The sequence below is a fragment of the Rhinolophus hipposideros genome, assembly GCF_964194185.1.
Source record: "Rhinolophus hipposideros genome assembly, chromosome: X".
NCBI lineage: Eukaryota > Metazoa > Chordata > Mammalia > Chiroptera > Rhinolophidae > Rhinolophus > Rhinolophus hipposideros.
This window is the reverse complement of record NC_138046.1, coordinates 106,179,092-106,197,909: the sequence shown is the minus strand read 5'-3', so window position 1 is coordinate 106,197,909 and position 18,818 is coordinate 106,179,092. Positions and strand designations below refer to the sequence as shown.

Here is an 18,818-nt window from a genome sequence, read left to right as displayed (position 1 = left end):
GGGGCACTCTTTTTCCATAATGTCTTGTTACATCCCACTGAATTTTGGGATATGCCAACACAATCGTATAAACTTGAATTTGCTTAAGTATTTTTGCTGAAATGAATCTAGGTACATAAAGTAAGGTCTGCAAGAAATATATTGCATTTCTATGTTTTCTTAAATAGAGTTCGTTCCATCTTACCAGCTCACTTGGGAGAATCTCTTGTACCCCCATCATAGTCACCACATAGCCTTCCTCTCTGGAGTCGTGACTTCTTTCCAAGGAATAGGCCCACATCTCTGGTTTTCCAGACTTTGTGCCTCACCTGAAGTCCATCACCTCAAAGTCAATCCCTTTCTCCTCTGAGGGGATGATGAGGAGTCTGGACATGAATAACTGTGGGTCTCAAGACCATTGGAATTCTTGCTTTCTAAGCTACTCTGCCTCCCCCTTCCAATCTTCCTTCTATTTCTTTAACCATAGACTTTGGTGGCTCATTTAACCCAAAGCCTAATTCATTCTTCTTTTCTGTGTGTTCAGACAGAACTTAATCCTCCAAAACTCCCAAGTAGGTGAGAGAACAGATTTCCATTCCCTCTTTCCAATTTAGTCCAGAGGGAAAGAAAAACGAAAGTTAAATTTCATTAAAAGAGTCTGAATATCTTTAGACCACTATGTAATTGAAAAGGTATCACCTTCACTTACCTTTTACTTTTACATGAAATTATCCTGGGCCCTGCCTATGTCTCCCAGGTCATATCACTATCCCCTTTGCCCACTAAGCTACAGCCAGACAGGCCCTCAATTCACTTTCTGCTTTTGAGCCTTCGTCCTGGTGGTCCTCTCTTTCAACATCTTTCCTGCTCTTCACATTGACTGTTCCTTGAAATACAAGGTCTCAGATTTAAATGTCACCTACTTGGAGGAGTCTTCCATAACTACCAAAGTATCTACCTGGTCCCTCATTGTAACATCACTCTATCTTAATTCTCTGCATAGCACCTATCATTTGATATTGTGTATCCATTTTCTCTCTCCCAAAAAGAATCAAAGTTTCAGGAGAGCTAGAACTTCATCTTGTTCTCCATTGCTTCCCCAGTGCCTAATACAGGGCTAGTGATAACTGCTGAGTGAATGAATGAATATTTGCCTTTTCATAGCTATTATGTTCTTGGTTATTTCCTGGCCTTTTTTGTAACTGGAAAAGTTCAGCCTCCCTTTGCATTGTTTCAACCTCTTCCTTCCACTCTGACCACTCTCATGCCATTCCATATTATAGTCCACCTTCCTTTCTTATCTCTAATTCTATGGTCCCTCGGAGGGTCTGAGTTAATCTTTCATGTCCCTTTATATTATACTATCTTGGAGACTGCATTGTTTCCTAGACCTAAAATTTACTTCTATGGCAAAAGCCTTTCTATATTGTCTTCTTCGACACCTACGAGTATAGCTTAATTCTATCGCTCAGTTCTCTGCTTTGGTATTGCAGTGCTAGGAAAAACTGCCAGCTAAATCCTTGTTTTCTTATTGCTCATTGTGTTATTAATATTATGTCATTAAGCAGACTAAGAACATCTTTAGGACAGGAGCCGTGCTATATCCTTCTTACATTTATTTGTTTTGTTTTTTAATAGCACACACGACATTTCTTGAATTTATTATATTTCAACTGTTCAATAAATACATGCATGTCCATAGATAGATGATGTATATTAAAAAACACAGCATCAGTATTAATTAATGATCTTAGATGAGGCACTTATATTATTTACTCATATTACTAAAGTTAGGAAGGAAGGAAGGTAGCAGATCTCTAAATAACATCCCCCCTTGCTATAATGTGCTTTCTTTTGACAGGGCTGCTTCCCATTATGGTTTTCCCCCCAATTAAGACATTTAAGTATATATCTTTAAATTATAAAAGTAGTATAAGAATATTAAACTATGTTGAGAAAATAAAGAGATAAAAATATAATCATGGGTAGGGTAAATTGTCTTATTAAATATTTTTCTATCTTTAGCATTCTGAAATGAGGATGTACTATTCTGATAATCTAGGAAAAAAATAATTTTCCTGACATTTTACGTATATCAACCATTCTGTTCTGGCCTTTCTTCAGATTAAAAAAAAAACACTGGAAGTTATTATTACCTAAGAAATTCATGTTTGTAGTCATAAGTTCAAACAATACCAAACTGCACCAAATAAAAAAAATGAAATATCTTCCCTGGTTATTAAATGTATAACACATTTATTCCTTTAAACTACAAAGATTTGATTTTGGATTGTTTAAAATAAAAAGACAAATGGAATCCAACAGTAGCAGTATATATTTCTCTCTAAAATTTTATCTATGTGATCATAAAATTCATTTATACTTTTTATTAATAAGTCAGAAAAGTAATCCTGTCAGCAAAAATGGATTATAGCTTTATCACAAAGTTTATAAAAGGAACTATAGAACATACAAATTTTTTGTGTGTTTTCAGTGAACACTACTTGGAGGTAAAATGCTATTGTGTAGTCAGGCGAATTGATTCTAATCACAGTTGCTTTCTGTGAATTAAATCACCAACAAAACTCAATCACAATGCAAACACTTTTAAGGGATAAAATTCCATTTGTGGTTGAAGATCAAATTTGAGACTATACTGGATGTTAATTTAGTTTTTCACATTTAATTTTCGACTTTGACTCTCAGTTTCTTAAAGAATAATTAAGTCATATTTTGAAAAGCATATCACTTTAATATATAAAGAGTTAATATCATCCCCAAGCGAATATCTACTGTGTAGTGGGTTTATAACTTAGCACTGAGAGTTAAATACTTATGTGTAGGAAACAGTGGGATATAAAATAGATTTTTTTACTCCATGAAAAAATTGTCAGACTAGACAAATGATCAGCTTTCATTCTTTTCCTATTTGAGAAATAAACACATCTCTAACTTCATTAGTTACCTAGGGGGAGATGAATATGTATATACTTACATGTATATATATAAAACATCTTTGCTTTTTGGGTTGTGGCCCTTATGCTAAACTTATCCCCTGGGTTTTCTTATATGGGTCATGCCATAAAAATAACCATTTCAGGACTAGTCAGGTCAGAATCTCAGAGCCATTACACTGTCAATGTATCCTTCGTCCTTGTCAAATGATGTTTTCATTCATTGTCCTCGTACAGATCAAGGAGAGAATTGTTAAGTATGGATAAAGTTACAGATTGTGTTGTACCAGCTACAAAAGTTGAGGAATTTATTGCAAGTGTATTCCATATGGTCTGGCACTAGGTTGAGAGCCATTTTCAGTAAATTGATTGATGTTACTCAGTGTGTTTCTTGCAGCAAGACAGAAAAGCATCAAGGTGGAGACTTTTGAGAAGTCTACAACTTTCTCAAACAGTTGTGATGTTTCAAGTGTGGCTTTATCATCTGCATACATTGCACTGTGCTGGTAGAAAGGAGAATGGGAAAAAAAAAGAAGATTGGGTTATTTGTTAAGGAACAGCTTTTTACTCTTTCCTTCAAACCTTTTATCACAAAACTTGAAAAGCCTGGCCTTGGGGGGATGGTGCCCCTGTGTCTAAATGACACAGCAGAACAGCAATTGCAAAGTCTTGTGTTCAAATAAGTCCTGAATATATATCTATTTCTTTGTCATGGGTCGTTTACCAGTTGCTGGAATGATTTTACATATCCTTTAAGTTAACAAGCAGTACAAAAAAAAAAAAAGAAAGAAAAAAAGAAAAGAAAAGAAAAAAACACCTTTGAGGCTGCATTTAGAAATTCTTTAGTGTCAACTAGCACCGGGGACATTTGGTACTTCTTTCATTTCTTGCTGTGATGCCCTGTCACCACAAAGACACAGGCTTAAGCTGTTTCCCTTCAACTGTGTAAGGGGAAAAAATCATTTGAACGTTTCGTATATTTTAGGAAGAGTTTAGATAATAGGGTCAAATTTTTAATATCTGTACATGTCACTTGCTCCTCATCCTTTTCTCTAGCCTCAATTTTGTTCTCCTTTAGTACTTTTCAGTTAATTGTGAATATTTACTGTAGAATCAGAGATAAAATGGTTCTCTGACTTTTTTCTTCCATTACTACTCAGACAAAGGGGAAAAAAAATCACGCTTTAAACCACACACGATATTGCATGTTTAATTTCTACTCTTTCCAACTATCCATTTTATTTTTCAAGAGGTGAAGATACTCTCAAAACATGTCTCCTATTTACTACTGCATTACTTTTGTTGAAAACCCATTGTATTTTTAGCCCAAACTCCCTTAGACAACTATGGCAGAGTCATGCTGACCCTCAGATATCCATCCTCATTCCTCATTTTCCATTCCCCACAACTACCCAACACACACACACACACACACACACACACACACACACACACACACCTATCCACCTTCTGTGCTTGATGGTTATGCCTTATTCTTCCTACCACCCATTTTATTCCCACCTTACTGAACCCTTGCTTGGTACTCACATAAACCTCAAATCTCTTGTCATCGGCTCCATGAAGCTTTTGTCTATTTGCCCCTCAGTAATCTCTCCCTTAGCTGAACTCTGAATTTACAATTTGTAACATAGTACAGAGTACTAAATTGTATACTTGTTCTATTATTTGGTTAGCTGTTGTGTATATGTTGATTTCCACCTAATTCCTTACTCTTCTTTTCTAGTTCCCAATGAATCTAACCCAACCATTTGTATTTAGTTTTTAAATACTGACAGTCTTTGAAGATTGATTCTTGCATACTTTCCAACCTATCTTTAGAATAATTATGTCACCAGGAATGAAGTAACGGTCCTCCTCTTGGCTGTGGAGCATTGCATAGTATTTCATTTGGAACATAAATAAATGCCCTAATATAGGAGGGGATCACTGGGAAGTCCTACTTGCAGGTGAACAAGAAGCAGAGTGTCTACAAGGTAACTTATTACTTGGATATCTGAGGATATTAATGATGAAAAGGAGGGGCCAGAGGAAAGACTTTTCCCTTCTCAATTGCAGCGCTGTAACTAAGTGACTTCTGGTAGATCAAATAGACTATTTTGGGGATTCCTGCTCACCCATCTCCTCTGTGTTTTCAGAGCTGCTGTAGAGCTGTTAGAACAGTGAACTGATGCTTTTTGACTTGCCAAACAGTAGGAGCTTTCTATTTAAATAGTTATCCCTTAGAAGAGCTATATTAGGGAGCTCAAAGGAAAGGATTTAAGGGCCCACACAGAGTAGAGAGGCAGCAGATCAGCCACCTACTGGGCCCTTGTTCCTTCCAATGCTTCAAACGACATATTTGTAAGGCAGAAGGCTTCTTGCTCACTGAACTGTATGCTCCTCACCTGCCCTTTTGTGTTTAGCAAACACATGGGAAGGGCAGCTCTTCGCTGCTTTCGAATCTCTCCTGCTCTGGCTAAGCAATACCACACAGCCAAGTGAGCAGAGATCCAGGTGTATTGCTGGCACCTAGGAGATGTGATTCTAGGAAGAGGTCCTTTAGGCGGCAAGGAGACCAAATATCCAGATTAAGCATGCGGTCATTTTCCAAGTGACTAATATGTAAAATGTCGGCAGACTAAGAAACAAAGGAAGTAATCAGAATGTCTGTTTTTTCACCAAGCATCTATATAGATGCTTTCTTATACATTTATTAAGAGGGTTCATTCAAATTCCAGTTAGTCATACTACCAAGTTTATGATAATAAGGGAATCAATCCTCATTATCATTTTGATTATAAAGGAATCAACCATATCAGGTAGAGCAATTGGGATGATTTCTCTAGCTTTTAAATACATAATAACTTTATTATGCCCAGACAATAATTTATGCTCTACCATTGCTGTTACAGTTTATTGTTCTTGTGTCCATACCATGGAAAACAGATCTGTATTAAAGAAGATATAGGCAATATGAGTTAGAGTTGTTAGGAGACTCACTATCCTGCCAGATAAAGATCTTTTTCTAAATCTCATTGAAACCTGGCATTCAGAAGTAGGCCAAAAAATAGGCCTAGCTATTCAAACAGACGTCTCTTTTCGTATTCTCGTTAAACAGCTCCTAGGAGGCAGCTACCGTGTTTCCCCGAAAATAAGACCTAGCCGGACAATCAGCTCTAATGCGTCTTTTGGAGCAAAAATCAATATAAGACCTGCTCTTACCTAACATAACATATTATAATACTGGGTCTCTTATCTAACATAACATATTATAATACTGGGTCTTATATTAATTTTTGCTCCAAAAGACACATTAGAGCTGATTGTCCAGCTAGGTCTTATTTTCGGGGAAACATGGTAGTTCAGTTGTGGACCGACATAGATTATTCCACTCCATTTTGTTTCTTTTTTATTATACGTACACTATTATAAACTATTTTAAGCATAAAGAAAATATAGAAAAATTAAAAAATCTCAACACCCAGATTTAACAGATGTGATATGTTGTCGAATCTTCTCCAACTTTCCCTGTTTCTTTTAATGAATGTTCAAGATACAGCTAAAGCCTTTCTTTCCAGCCATCTTTGCCACTGTTATGTACTTAATACAAACAGGGTTTATAATCCTTTCAGAAGCTAATTTCTTCCTTAACTCCAGAACCATCTCCTGACTTTCTTAGGCAGCCTGCAACGGGGAAGCTCAAAATAGTTCTACTGTAAAAGGTGTCAGACTTAACTGTCTCCCTTATCTGGTGTCACTGGTGTGCAATTTCTTTCCCTTGGGAAGGATACCTGGGGCTGCCTATTCTGAAGGCCAGAGGTCTCTAGCATAACACTTTGAAGTGTGGAGGAGCCATTTATATACTACCTGAAACCATGCACAATTGTCATTCAGACCTTATTTAGCCTTTTGTTCTGAGAGTCCCTGATCAATGATGATCATTCACTTTACACTATACCTTTTTTTAAGCACCCTGTTGTTCATACCTTGGTCGACTCTTCTCATTTCTTGGCTTGTGGATCTACAGAATAAGTTAATAAAATGAAATAAGGTAGATGAATAACAGGCTTAAGATTATATGTTAGAGTATCCCGATTTTGTAATGGCTACCCTCTCCCATGCCCTAGGATACATCATGTTCTCTTAGCTTTGTGTCTTCCCAAATCAAAATACAGAACAAGGGCGAAGAAGTGGAAGTTGGCAGCTATGTGGTTTGGGTATTGAATTGTTCCTACATCAAAAGATTTATGATCTGTGCATTTTAAACAGTTCTTGGTTCATGACTCTCTTTAACCGAATTGAAAAAGCCGGTAGCGAGGGTGAGGCAAATGTTAAAGAAAATGGCCTTGACTGTTCAATTTAGGGTTAAAGATAAAAAAAAAAATGTAACTCAGGTAGGTTAGAGACTTATGATCTTAAGAATTGAAGACCTCAATGTTAAAGGAAAAATAGAAGGGTAAGGAGTAAATCCAAGATGGCAAGATTACTTAGATCTCCTCCTTTGCTGCTTGCTAAATGCAGCTCTTCTGAGGGATGGCAATTTAAAGAGAAAGCCCTCACTGCTTGGGAAGCACAAACATTAAGACACTGCTTTAACAGCTTTACAGAATCTGCCATTTCATCCTAAATACAGCGCTAACAGTGAGCAGTAATCTCTGGGGTGAAAGCATGGCCCACAGTCAACAACTATGCTCAGCCTGTGCTTTTTATACTTTCAGTTTCCATTTTCCTTAATCGATATTTACCAGTTGACAATCACAGCTTCAGTGGCTTCTGTTTTCTACTGATCTTTCTGTTGCCGGTACTTCAGGCTTTCAATTCTTTCCCTGCCTGTAGTAATTTCTATACTAACTCCTTATTAAAAACAGATAGCCACATCAATTTGTACTATACCTAATTCCTAGGATCAGTTGCACATTGGAAAATTTGTTATTGAATTTTGGCATTAAAAAAAAAATCACCCAGCACTCTGTTACTTTACTGGATTGCATCATTTTCTTTGTTGCTTATTTTCAGCAACACTCTTTCAATTGTCATTTATAGGTTATCTATTGCTGTGTAACAAACCACCACAAAATGTAATGGCTAAGACAGGGAGCTCACTAGTCTGGCCAGTTCTGGTTTGGGCGAGGCTAAACTGATCTGTCAGTTACAAGTTGGAGGGGGGTGGGCTGATCTAGCTGGTCACTCACATGTCTGGGAGTTGGCTGGCAGTCAGCTGGGTCACGTGTCTTTCAGTATCCAGCAGGTTAGCCTGGGCTTGCTTTCCCAATGGGCATAGGTTCTGAGAAAGGACAGAAGTGAGCGTGCAAGGTCTCTCGAGGGCTAGGTTCAGCATATTGTGACTTCTACTGCAATCTACTGGCCAAAATAAGACACAAGGCCAATCCAGATTCACGGAAATCAACTCTGCCTCTTTTAGTGAGAAGAATTGTAAAATCACATTGCAAAGGATGTGGATACAGGGAAGGGTGAAAAATTATGGTGTTTTCAGCTTCTCTCATGATGTAACTGTCTCAAGTAATTGTCTTTCTGGGAGCAGCTGTTCTGATATACAGGGAATATTGATCCATTATACTTATGAAGAAAATTGCACCACAGAAAAATTATTTAGGCGTCATAGGTGTTCACGAGAGGAAGAAACACTGACTCCTTAAACAGATGGGCACTTTAAGTTCATAAGTGAAGCATTTTTACTCTTGTAAGAATCAACTGTAGTATTGTTTTCATCAGATTAAAGCAATTCCAAGTCAAATGCACAAAGTAGCACAAAAAATGTGATGCATTACTTATTCTGCATCACATGTGGACGAAATAAATACCTTGATATGGAATACAGATAGGTTTGCAATCAGATGTCTCTAGTTCATGAGTTTTATTTTTTATAAACTTGAATTGAGTTGACCTGTGTCCTTGTATTATCTCGGTGGAAAATACCTTTAACCTTTCCTTTTCATTCTTATTTTCTAACTCATTAAAGATTTTTGGAGGTCATTGCTAGCCAACTCCATTTCTGGTGCCATTTCATCATAGAAAGAGGACTAGCAAAAGAAATATGGATATTAAATAACACTTATTTTCATTTTACAAAATCAAAATGCTTTACATGAGATTACTAAATAGCAAGCACATTATATTTGAGAGAAGATGATATTGCCGAAGAGACATAATTCTCTCATAACACACATTTAGTGAATATATACCATGACTACATGGTTTATTATACCCTAGATAGCACTCTGAATAGGAGAGTAGAGGATTTACTACTGTGGATAAGGGAAATGCATGCAAAGAGAATGTGCCCTTGTTTTTTGACTTTGCTTTAGTAAAGAAAATTAAATGTGTGGCTTGAAGGGGCCTTAGGAATTTCCTAGTTTAGTCCTGCATGAAATCTCCAGTGATGGGAAAGTCACTATATCTAAGGAAACCAAATCCATTTCTAAGTGGCTAATTGAGTCATCGTGGCTGGAGGTGTTTGAGCAAAAGCTGACTATGGGAAAGCCTACTGTGTGCCACCGTTCTTATCTTCATGAAAGATATGGTATACTAAAGAGATGGACATGTCAATAATCACAACACAATATGACATATGCTAAAATATACACATACTGTAGAGATACAGAATGAAGTGAATTTATTTTTCAGTTTAATGTCAGAACTTGGTGACGGTCCATGTAGGTAGGATTGTGGAGGAGGAGGAGCTAAAGATGGTACATGCTATCAATTGAAATTGGGAATACCTAACAATCAGGGTTACTGGGAGCATGCCAGAAACCTCTGTGCATTCACAGTTTTCTAAGACTAAATCCACATCCATTTTCTGAGATCAAGTTCCATCCCTGGCCCATTACGTAAACACCACCTGAACCTCAATGAGCGACTGCCAAGAAGCCCTTTAACGATAGGCATGGATGGCAAATTGGCCATCCGTGGCTTTAAATTGGCCAAACTGCTTCCGCTGCAGTCCTCCTATCCAACTTGTGGCGCGTTTGAAGAGCATGGTGAAGTATTATTTTAACATTACACGTAAACTTTCTTCTCCTCCATAGCAAATTATCTCATACATTTTTTCAGTTATCTGATGTGTTAAAAATACACAAAACTTAGTTTGTTAATTCTAGGGAAATTGGTGTCACAGCAGGGAGCCATACTAAGGAAGTTGAAAAAACAATACTAGAAACTGCAGGAAAAAAAGTCGTAAAAAATAGATTTCCAGGCCCATTTTTCTGTCTTCCTTTTTTCATTGCTGATTTAGTCAGTGATAAGTCTGCTTTATTGTTTCATTTGTCCTCTTCCTCTTTCTAATCTTGCTTTTATTTTTGTTTCCATTCCCCCTAGCTTCCTTTCCAGATAGTATCTATTTCCTTTTTCGAAACCCTAGTTCACCTACTCTCTTTATCATTCTCTTACTGAAGCTTTCACAACAATCCAACCAGGACAGGTTTGATCAGTTTCTTCCTAGGGCTTATTTGATCATCTTCAACAAGAGGATAATTATTTCTTCTTAGACATCGGGTCAACAAAGTGGCAAAGCAGGTCTTGCACACCCGCAAGCCTTTCCTTTTCTCTTGCCCTCTTAGGCTCCCAAATATACCTGTGTGTATTCCCTCTACCTCCAATTGCTGCTAGCCACCTTGGTTTCCCTTCCTCAGAGTGGTTCTGGGCTCGTTTGTAAACTGGCCCCCGTACATGGAGCGCGAGGAGAGACCACAGAAAGAGGCAGGCCATTCCAGATTGGTGCATGGCGGGTTTATTACGCAAGGGAACTTACATATGAGGCTTGCTTGGGCATCGCACACAGCAAGACAAGTAGGTCTTCCCACCTGCCCACTAGAATCTTAAAAGTATATAGAGGCCTTACTGAGTTTAGTCATGCATACTGTCCAGATGTTCTCAGCAACATCTTACTCTCTCAAGGCTGCATCCTTGAAATGGCCCCAGGTATGGGAGTGATGGGCAAGGTACGTTCCAAGGACAGGGGAGCTCTGATTGCCTGGGTCCAGCTTGTGGGTCAACCTGTGGTCACGTCCTTTGGATGACCTCCTCCAATCCCCTGCTCCTAATTTTTCCCTCTTTCTCATTCTTCATCCTTTCCCAATTTAGGTTTCCCATTCTTCTACTGCAACTGATCTGTTCTAAGAATTTTAAGGGAGATAAACATTATTCCTGCTTGAAATGATTCATACTAGCCTGGGAGTGGATGATTTCACATGTATGGGAGATGTTTTATAACATGATCTAATAAATGTAAAGAATTCCTAATGGAACTAACTATACATGTAAATTGTATGTGGGGTCATAGGTGCTTCTGTGAATTAATTCACAGATGTTTATTAAATAGCTACTTTCTGCTAATGGCGAGGAAACCAAACAAATCCCTCCTTCTCATGGAGCTTATAGTTGAGTGGGCAAGATAGGTACTATCTTAGCTTGGAGTGCCCCATAAGCAGGGATGAGGCAAATGTTTATAAGGTGCAGGTTTATTTCTGGAGTAAAACCCAAAGATGAGGAATAGCAGAGGGGTAAGAGAGAGAGAAACAGAAGGAAGGAAGGATGTGTCACTGAGCTGGACTCAATCCCATTGGGAGGCTCCTGAGAAGACCTATAGAATGTACCTCGGATTTTCTGCCTCCGACATCCACTAGCTCAGGGTTCACAGGCTGCTCCACGTTTTGTTCACTCCCTCGTCATTCCACATTTTGGAATGGGTCAGCTGGTTCCTGAAATCATCTCACTGAGGGGTGATAGACGAAGCAAAAGATAAATAGTACATCCAAGGAAAGGCGCTTGCAGACCACACCTGCACACAGCTGGTTGCTGCATCAACAGCTAGAGTAAAAATGAGAGCTGAAAAGATAGGGGAAAAAAGAAAAACTCAAGCAGAGTCTGGTACAGAGTAATAAAATAAAACAAATAAATATAGAACTTCAAACTATGATAAGTGCTGAAGGGTAAATGGGACCCCAAGAGCATATGCACAATACATTCCAAATTGACATAGTTCCTTGACATGACCAAATGTTTGTAGTGCTACTACTAAAGCAAAAGATGTTGAAGATTAAAGTCAATTTTTTGTTTGACTATTTAACTGTCCTGTTCCTAGATCGACATGAAATCTCTAAAATCTTTAGGCTCTTTGCCAAACTAGATTTTTTTCCAAAAATAAGGAGTGTTACGACACTATTTTAGATAAGGGACTTCTTACTGTTTTAGATCTAATGCTTCCCCAAACTACTACGCTGGACGTATTGGGAAGCCTAAGTACTTATGGGTTTGTTTAAAGTAAGTGGCCAGAGAGGTAGTATAGGTTAGAGGTCATGAGCACGTACAGGAAAGACTGTGATTTAGTATTGGTGCTGCTTATGAACTTTGCCAGCCTATGCCTCACTTATTATTTGTGAAATGGAAATAACATTATTCCTTGTCCACAAAGGGTTGGGGTGACAACTAAGTACGGAAACACAGATAAATCTTTTATTTTTTATCTTATTTTTTATTAGTTTCTGGTGTACAAGACATATGATTAGACATTTACACCCCTCACAAAGAGATAACCCCCCCAATCTACTACGCCTCTGAAATCATTTATAGCTATTACAGTAACATTGACTATATTCTCTATGATATATTTTATATCCCATGGGGGATATATATATACTATTTTATATATATTTTATATATATATAAAATAGTTGACATCCTGTATGATACGACTTCAGCCTCAGGTGTACAGCGCAGTGGTCAGGCATCTACACAGTCTATGAAGTGATCCCCCTGATAAGTCCAGTGCCCATCTGACACCCTACAAAATCTTTACATTATTGATTATATTCCCTATACTGTATTTTGCATCCCCATGACTATTTCGTGACTACCAGGTTGCACTTTCCAATCCCTTCACCTTTCTCCCCCATCCCCCAACCACCCTCCATCTAGCAATCATAAGTTTGTTCTCTGTGTCTCTTAGTCTATTTCTGTTTTCTTTGCTCATTTATTCTGTTCTTTAGATTCCACATATAAGTGACATCGTATGTTATTTGTTTTTCTCTCTAGGTTCATCTATGTTATTGCAAATGGTAAGATTTCATTCTTTTTTAATTAAAGTTTATTGGGGTGACACTTGTCAGTAAATTTACGTAGATTTCAGGTGTATAATTCTATAATACATCATTTATATATCACATTGTGTGTTCACCACCCAGAGTTAGTTCTCTTTTCATCACCATTCTTTTTTTTTTCCAAGTCAAGTTGTTGTCCTTTCAATCTTAGTTGTGGAGGGTGCCGTTCAGCTTCAAGTTGTTGTCCTTTCGGTCCTAGTTGTGGAGGGCGCAGCCCTGCTCCAGGTCCAGCCACCGCTGCCGCTAGTTGCAGGGGGCGCAGCCCACATTCCCCTGCGGAAGTCGAACCGGCAACCTTGTGGTTGAGAGGATGCGTTCCAACCAACTGAGCCATCTGGGAGCTCAGCGGCAGCTCAGCTCAAGGTTCCGTGTTCAATCTTAGTTGCAGGGGGCGCTGCCCACCATCCCTTGTGGGACTCGAGTAATTGAACTGGCAGCCTTGTGGTTGACAGCCTGTGCTCCAACCAACAACTGAGCCATCTGGGAGGCAGCTCAGCTCAAAGTGCAGTGTTCAATCTTAGTTGCAGGAAGCAGAGCCCACCATCCCTTGTGGGACTCGAGGAATTGAACTGGCAACCTTGTGGTTGAGAGCCCACTGGCCCATGTGGGAATTGAACCGGCAGCCTTCAGAGTTAGGAGCATGGAGCTCTAACCGCCTGAGCCACCCGGCCGGCCCTCATCATCATTCTTTTTTATAGCACAGTAAGACTCCATTGTATAAACGTACCACAATTTCTTTATTCAATCGTTTATTAATGCTCATTTTGGTTGTTTCCATATCTCAGTTATTGTGAATAGTGTTACAGTAAACATAGGGGTGTGTATATTTTTTCGAATTAGTGTTTTGGATTTCTTTGGATAAATACCCAGGAGTGGAGTTGCTGGGTCATATGGTAGTTCTTTCTATTTTTAATGTTTTGAGGAACCTCCATACTGTTTTCCACAGAGGCTCCACCAATTGCAATCCCACCAACAGCACACGAGGGTTCTCTTTTCTCCACATCTTTGCTAACACTTGTTGTTTGTTGATTTATTGATGATAGTCATTCTGACCGGAGTGAGATGGTATCTCATTGTGCTTTTTTTTTTTCCTTTCGCAAAAAGAATTTATTCAGGAATAGACAGGATTGCAATTCAGCAGCTTCCACCTTAGTGAGCCAGGTGCAGGTTCCCATAGTGGTTTATTTGCATTTCTCTGATGATTAGTGACATTGAGCATCTTCTCATGTGTCTATTGGCCATCTGTATGTCCCCTTTGGAGAAATGTCTGTTCAAGTCCTTTGCCCATTTTTTAATTGGGTTGTTTGTGTTTTATTTGGTATTGGGTTGTATGAACTTTTTTAATATATAAATTTTTGGATATTAACCCCTTATCAGATGTATCATTGGCAAATATCTTCTCCCATTCAGTAGGATGTCTTTTTGTTTTGTTGGTGTTTCCTTTGCTGTGACAAAACCTTAGAATTTCATGTAGTCCCATTTGTTTATTTTTTTTGTTGTTGTTGTTGTTTCCCTTGGCTGAGGGGGTATATCAGTAAAAATATTACTAAGGGTAATGTCTGAGAGTTTAGTTTCTATATTTTCCTTCTATGAGTTTTATGGTTTTGGGTCTTGCATTTAAGTCTTTAATCCAGTTTGAGTTTATTCTTGTATATGGCATAAGAAGGTGGTCCAGTTTCATTTTTTTGCATGTAGAAAACACAGATAAATCTTTTAGAACCATGCCAGACATATGGTAAGCACTCAATTAATTATTAGCCAGGGTATTAGTTTGCTAGGGCTGCCATAACAAAATACCATAGACTGGGTGGCTTAAACAACAGAAATTGTATTTCTCACAGTTCTGGAGGCTGGAAGTCCAAGATCAAGGTGCTGGCAGGGTTGGTTTCTCCTGAGGCCTTTCTCCTTGACTTGCAGATGGCTGCCTTCTCACTGTGTCCTCATGTGAACTATTCTCCATGCACACCTCGATGTCTCTTCCTCTTCTCATAAAGACACAAATCATATAGGATTAGGTCCCACTCTCATGACCTTATTTAACCTTGATTACCCATTTAAAGGCCCTGTCTCCAAATATAGTCATATTGGGGATTGGAACTTCAACATATGATTTTATGTGTGTGTGTGTGTGTGTGTGGGGAGGGGCGGGATGTAATTCAGTCCATAACAGCTATTGCGATTTTTACAAAATATGTCATTCCTTAGGGCCAGGTTTTAAAACTCTTTGGTCTCAGGAGCCCTTTAACATTCCGTTAAAATTATTGAGAACGCCAAAGAGTTTCGGTTATGTAGGTTATATCTATCAATATTTACCATATAAAACATTAAAACTGAAAAACTTTAAAAACATTTATTCACTTGAAAATACCAATAATGTCTCCCATTACAAATTGACATAATTTTAGGAAAAAGAACTGCACTTTAAAAAACAAAGTAAATTTAGTAAAGAATGGCACCCTTTTCCCAGTTTTGTAAAGCTCTTTAATGTCTTGCTTTATAGAAGCATCTGGGTTCTTAAATCTGCATCTGTAAACAATTTGGTATGAGATCACATGACATGTCACCACTGCAGAGCTCCACTGTATAGTATGGAGACAATGGGAGTGAAAAAGGCAAATAACATGGTAGCATTATTATGAAAATGGCATTGCCTTTGCAGATCCTCTGAAAACTCTTGAGGACAACCAGGGGTCCCTAGACCATACTTTGAGAACCACTGTCTTAGAGCCGAAGAACTTCCCCTGAATTAATGAGTTGCACCACTATGGCGTCCTACTTCGGGAAAGTTCCCCAACTCCTTTACTCCACAACAGCACATCCTGGTGTCTTTGTGCTTATCATTGCAATACTGCATATTGATTTTTTCCTCATTTTCATAGGAATACAAAACCATGTCAAATAGATGGGTTTCACTTGCAAGTTAAATTTGATTTTTCACTTTATAGTCCTTTATTGTCCACAATGAGGATAACACAGAAGTATCTGTGTGACATCTATTGGGCAATTCTTCAGTAGACTGGTTCAAATAATGTTTTCCAGAAAAGTCTTGGTATAGCGGATCCATTTTGCTGCTAAACAAACTCAGGTTGTCACTATTATTCCACCTTTTAAGTGAACGACATCCTAATGTTCAAAAGTTTGGTTGCCATGTGCAGCCTAGAATTGCTGTAATTGAAAAGTTATCTGCCACTATCATGGGAAACAGACCATTCATTTACTCTTTTGTAGATCGTAATTAAATTTTTAATGACCACGTTGAGCCAAGTTTTAATGGCTAATAAAAGTCCCCAACATTTCACTGTTTTTATTAAAAATACTAAATATTTAAAGATCAAATTTATTAGAGTTTTGGTTATAGTTTATGTATGTATATACACATACACTCATACATATATAAGACCTGACAATTAAGTTCACGAACTTGTTTGCAATGATGATGCTAACCTCTTTTGATATCAGAGGGATTATTCATAATGTTTTTGTACCAACGGGACAAACAGTTAACAAAGTTCACTATTTGGAAGTGCTAAAAAGGCTGCATGAAAAAATTAGATGGAAACGACCTGAACTTTCCACCAACAATTCCTGACTCTTGCATCATGACAATGCACCAGCTCACACGGCAGTGTCTGTGAGGGAGTGTTCAGTCAGTAAACAAATAACTGTATTGAAACACCCTCCTTACTCACCTGATCTGGCCCCCAGTGACTTCTTTCTTTACCCAAAGATAGAGGAAATACTGAAAGGAAGACATTTTGATGACATTCAGGACATAAAGGATAATATGACGACAGCTCTGATGGCCATTCCAGAAAAAGAGTTCAAAAATTGGTTTGAAAGGTGGACTAGGCACTGGCGTTGGTGCATAGCTTCCCAAGGGGAGGACTTTGAAGGTGACTGCTACTATTATATTCATCAATGAGGCACGTAGCACTTTATCTAGGATGAGTTTGTGAATGTAATTGTCCGACCTCTTTTGTGTGTGTGTGTGTGTGTGTGTGTGTATTCTTCAAGGACTGGAATAAATCATATTTATTGAGTTTTAATTTCCTCAACTTGTGCCACATTGAATTTCACAGAGTTGGTGTTCAATACTGAAATTGAATGTAACAGAATATTTATTAATATTTTATATGGTAAAGATTCTGCCGTATTCCCAATCTTTCTCATTCTGGAGTCTTTTCTTTGTTCTGTTTTTCTCTCACCTTTATATTGTTTATCTCTCACTTTTATCCTTGCCATTTTTTTCCGTCTTATCACTTTTGAATTCATCTTTTCTAAAGTCACTTTCTTTACTTTTTAATTAATATTTTTGTTGCCAGTTTTAAAATTCATTTTATTGTTATGTGGCTTTTCTACCTACATTTATCCAGATATCTTAAAATAATTGTTGGGAAACGATTTTCCATGTGCCGTGACCTTTCTGCATTTCTTGTGAGAACAGCCACCGACTGCCTTTTTTCTGAAATAGCTCCTTTGGGCTGTACTGGAAGAGAGAAATAGTATCTTCTTTGGATCAAAAGGCAGACATGGTTATTGCCTAGTATAAAAGATTTAAGTTCCCTAAGATCAAAGTTCCTCTCCTATCATGCTTCTCACTACATGTGCAGATATCATCTGGCCCTCTTGATGTCAACCTGTGGTAATTAGAGCTCAAGGAAGTGGCACAACACGTGCTAATTCTTTTGCTGTGATTAATAAGCCATTCCTTATCTCTGACCCAGGAGTGTCGGGCATCCATGAAACTGGCAGGCTAACTTGTTAGCTTAAGAGTAAAATCTCAGTGCCTTCACAGTTCTTGACAATGATTTTTGCATGCATGTCTAATACACACACACACACACACACACACACACACACCAAGGGTGCCAAAAAATGTATACACATTTTAAGAGATGTTATCTATGCTCAAGCAGTAGTTCGCCGTAATCAGAAGTGTCTGGACGCTGATGGTAACCACTGTGAGCACCTCTTATAATCGCAGAAGTCAAATGTGACTTGTATTCATCTATTGTTACCGGTATATATTGAGTATTACAATTTTAATAGTTTTTTTTCCTTTAAAATATGTATACGTTTTTTGGCACCCTCTGTACATATACCCTGTTTCCCCAAAAATAAGACCTAGCTGGACAATCGGCTCTAGTGTGTCTTTTGGAGCAAAATATAATATAAGACATGATATTATATTATATTATATTAATTATATTTATTATATTATATTAGACCCAGTCTTATATTAGGTCTTATTTTGGGGGAAACACGGTATGTACATGAATTGGAATTTGCAGATAAATCTTCTGGATTACTTTTATCCCATACTCATTTTATCATTTGTGTGTGTGTGTGTGTGTGTGTGTGTGTGTGTGTGTGTGTGTAGCTTGTCAGGCATATCCACTGATATTTTGTCTTCAACTGTAAGTTCTTGCTGTTCATATCACCCAACAAGTTTCATTCTCAGTTACAATATTTTCTTGTTGTCTTTCTCCAAAGAACTTTTATTTTCCTCTCATTGTCAGATCTTGTTATAAGGTTTAGAAGATCCATTTAAAAATTATATTATTTTTAGCACATTTATCTAATTGAATCAGTCTATCCATATTGTTCCCATATCTCTAAAAGCATTATCAGCACAGCCATTCTTACCAACTGATGTTTGAATGTGCCATTCCTTTCCTACCCGGAATGTTATCTCTTTCTTCCACCTATATATTGCCTTTCAAAACTTACTCTGTACACGTTATTGTGAGTAAGTCCAAATTACGTT

General features: G+C 37.9%; 1 protein-coding gene across 2 annotated transcripts in view; it reads left to right on the top strand.

Annotated features, from left to right (window-relative positions):
• IL1RAPL1 (interleukin 1 receptor accessory protein like 1) overlaps nt 1–18,818 on the top strand; it is a 1,302,015-nt gene that overhangs the window by 32,581 nt on the left and 1,250,616 nt on the right. The window lies entirely within an intron of this gene.